Below are 4187 nucleotides of genomic sequence, written 5' to 3' on the forward strand. Positions count from 1 at the left end.
CTTTTATGATGCTAACATTTTAAATTAAAACCTCTCGGTGAATCACTAAGGATTCTGGGAAGGAACACTACATTTGCTAACAGTGATGACAACACAGAAAGTTTTGAATGGGTTTGAGCTGCGTTATAACAATTTACTAAGCAGAGCCACACACAAAGTGCTTGAAAACAAAGGAAGGAACCCTGGGGTTTTCTGAGTGGGGACCCCACATGCCCCCTCCGGCCCGCCCCGGGGGATTCGGTCTCTCCGGACCTCTCCGCGCCGCTTTGGCTGCGCTAGCGCCGCCCAGTGGCCTCCAGGAGCACAGCGCCAGTGCGGGGCGGGCCCGGAGGGGGGAAGGGGCAGAGTGATGTCACCTGCGGCCACCAAGCGCTCCTGGCCGCCCGCTCCCCGACCTGCGCTGCCATCTCCTTCCCTGCTCACCACAGCCCGCGGTGCAGGGCATTTGCATCCTTTTGGCCAAAGGGAACAACAGTTAGGTTAAGAATTTGCTTACTGCCATAAAGCAGCGCAGCACTTCAGCTGGCACTGCCTCCACTGCCTTTACTGCCAAATTTGCATAATTCTGTGAACTCAAGGTTATAACTAACCAAATACTTTCTTTTTTTGAGACAGAGTCTCACTATGTCACCCTTAGTAGAGTGCTGTAGCGTCACAGCTCACAGCAACCTTAAACTCTGGGGCTTAAGCGATTCTCTTGCCTCAGCCTCCCAAGTACCTGGGACTTCAGGTGCCCGCCATAAGGCCCGGCTAATTTTTTGTGTGTTGTAGTTGTCATTGTTGTTTGGCAGGCCACAGCTGGGTTCGAACCCCCAGTGTGGCAACCTAGCCGCTGGGTTACAGGTGCTGAGCCCCAAACAACACTTTCTATGCTAGAAACTTGGTATTCCCAAACACAGCTTGAGTCCAAGTAAACAACTAATTAAAATTCTCTCCAGGACTCTCTCCAGGACTTTTTCCTGGTGTATAAACACGGGGCTGTGACGTGGCTCTGATGCTTTTATTGCCACTTCAACCATTCAGACCTTCTACCCTCTCCAGATACCATCAGGATCACTAATCTACAAGGCCAGGTTGGCAATGGCCATTTTTACCCGCTTTTCCCAGTATCTCTGCAAAGGTAGTCAACTGTGTTACCTTAAGAGCATTTCAGTTTTTGTCCCATCTAAAAACAGATGAGGAATTCAGTAGTTCCTCTTAACACTTCAGTCACCTATACCATTTGCACTGAAAATATGCTGTACTTCCTAAGAAAAAACTATACGATGTCACACTTAAAGTGACTTTAAGTATTGAAGCGTTCTATTTCATATAATAAACTATAAGAGAAAATGTTCCCAGTAATAATGCAGATGACCATTTTAAAGGCCACATAAATTAGACTAATAAAAAAATTAGAAATAAAAAATAATTCATGTGGCACAAGGATATGCAACTTTCCTTTTGCTGCTCTTACTAAACAGCACCCCCAAACAAACTACCTAAGTGGGCACTAAAGAGAACAAGAGATCCAAATTCTTATGTCCATTATGCTGTTTCCTGGCATTTGGGTGAAAAGAATATTCTACAGAAAAATCATGGGCTGGTATTTTCCCCTTCTGGATCTGATTGGCACTACCTTTTGAACTCAGAAAATGTCATACACTTGGAAAGTGTGATATTGTAGGAAAATACATTTATATTCTTCACTGTACCTTACTAGACAAGTAATTGTAAGTGAAGTGTCTCCTAGGATTCTGAGATGCTACACTTCAAATTAATTGAACCCCCAAATGGGGGTTTGGGAAAACCCACTTACAGCAGGTGGGTCAAACGTCCAGGAGGTTTGGACCTACAACTGAGATCTGCAGTACAGGGCAGGCTGTAAGCCTGAGGCCTCATCCAGCAGGCTATGACCCAGGCATCAGGTAGACAGCGGCAAAACCCAATTAAGGTCACCCAACTACTAACCGCTGAAAAATTTATCCTTTTGGCACAAAGGAAAACTGTGCCCTCAATCACATTTGATCACAAAAGTAGTCTCCATTGATTGCTGAGAGTGGTAAAGAATGCTGTGGTTGATTTTTCCTCTTCCTACTGTATTGTGTGAAAGGGCATACATGTCTGGTGAAGCAAACCACCGACTCAACAAATACTAGCTCAGTAATTGATCTAGTTTCCTCCCTTCACCTTTTTAGCTGCTTCTACTATGGATCAGCAAAGTTCGCTAGGTCTAAGTAAAGGATCCTACAGGCATTGTAAATACCAGAGGGAATGTGAGAAAATGCCAAGAGGTGAGGACTATTTCCCACCCTTACCCCAGTCATCTATAGCCATTTGAAATTTGAAAATTGCAACACTGAAGTTCATGTGTACCGACAATTTATTAATATGCATCTAACCTGTTGACTTGGAAACTTAACTTTCTAGATTGTAGAAAGGGCATCAAAGGATGGCCTTCGCCATCTAGTGGTGTTCTGGTGCATGGCAGTGTACTCCCCAAGTCCTCAAATCACCTCAAGATGTACTGTATGGCGTTCCGAACAAGGATAGGCAGTATCTTCAAGTGATTCTTCCAGTTGAGTGCTGTCCATTTTTTTTAAAAGCACCATAGTGAAATACTGAATCTGAAACTAGCAGGAGTGCGACTTAAAATGTATCACAAAGAACATTGGAAAAATACTCAGATAAAAGTAAATTTTTATTTGTTGATTAATATAACTGCATTGTCATTCAACACATAAAGCTTGGGAATTCTTAATCATTCTGAACTGGGTGTGTCCTGGGAAGATGTAGCCAGCAGGGTGTGGGATGGACATCGACAGGGCCGCCGACCAAGGGAAGTCAGGATCCCAGCAGATGGAAGGACAGAACCATGGGCTCAGCCTCCTTCAGGTAACCACTTCTGCTTGGTGAAATGGATCAAATCTGGTCATCCTGAACCAAACGCCTGTCAGAGCACAAGAAGGATCAATTACAAAAAGTAGTATAAAATTTGAATTAACTCAATTCTCAGAGAGGACATGCAAAGTTCCAGGATCTTGGCAAGAGTTTAGGGTTTTAACTTGCCCTGTAACCTCCATTCTAGGTTTAATGTTTCCCAAACTTGCTTGCTTACCGCTGTCAGGATTTTTCCAACATGCTTATGTCAGGTACAACATGACTTCCTGGCTACTTTCTCCACTGATAACTACTAGAAATAAAATTCTGGTATGACTGGCGATATGGAAAAGGAAGTCATCAAAATCAACACTTTCTTTTGAATATCATAGGAATTCCACCTTAAATAATCTCACTATGGTATCCTTCAGCATATTGGAAACCATGTAAGGGAGGGCAAGATCTCTTTGCAATGTAGCCTCCAGCATTTGTCTTCAACTCCGCCTGCTCTCAAAGCTCCCTGTAGTGAAGACGGCTTAATAGTGACACAGGATCCCAGATAGGCCTGAAAAAAGAGTGGAAACCAAAAAACATCTTACAATGCAGAGTATGATTAAAGAAGATACAAAAACTTAAACCAGAGGCCTAATAATGTGGTTTTTAAAACAATCTAGAAGAATACTCAATATTCCCATTGGTGCAGGCTATATCTGATCATTGTAGCATTTCAGGTGATGAAACTGTAATTATCTTTCAGGTTCACTTATTTAACAAGGCAGGGAATACCTACAAAACCAACACAACCTCCAACACACAGAGGTCAAACATAGACTCTTCACAGGTCATTTTAACTTGAATAAATAGGCCTGTTTCAAACTGGCTAATTGAATGGTATAATGTTGAGAGTAGAACTAATTACATCTATGCTTATGCTAAAACTGGGGCTGAAAACCTGAAAAGTGAGTAAGATTCCAAAACAGTTTTATTTCGAGAGATAAAGCCATGAGACCCTGCAATGCTACACTTCTTTGCTAGGTCCTCACTGGTGGTTACCAGATCCTTCTACCCACATAAACCTTGCTGAATACCATAGACACAACTGAAAAAGGGTCAAAAGTCCATTGATAAACAAATGCCCAGAGCACTTAGCAGTCCCTGACATCATTACATTTAAGCAACAAAATAAATATACTAAAGGATAAAAGAATCAGAATTTTTTGTAGACAACATGTAGTAAAGGAAACAAAAAGAAAAATAAGTAGAAAGGAGAAATCAGAGTGGGTCATAACTTCTGTAATGCCCACCTACTTGACCATTTCAATTGTTTT

This window comes from Otolemur garnettii, unplaced genomic scaffold (genome assembly GCF_000181295.1).
Source record: "Otolemur garnettii isolate 467f Iridium unplaced genomic scaffold, OtoGar3 scaffold00076, whole genome shotgun sequence".
Classification (NCBI taxonomy): domain Eukaryota; kingdom Metazoa; phylum Chordata; class Mammalia; order Primates; family Galagidae; genus Otolemur; species Otolemur garnettii.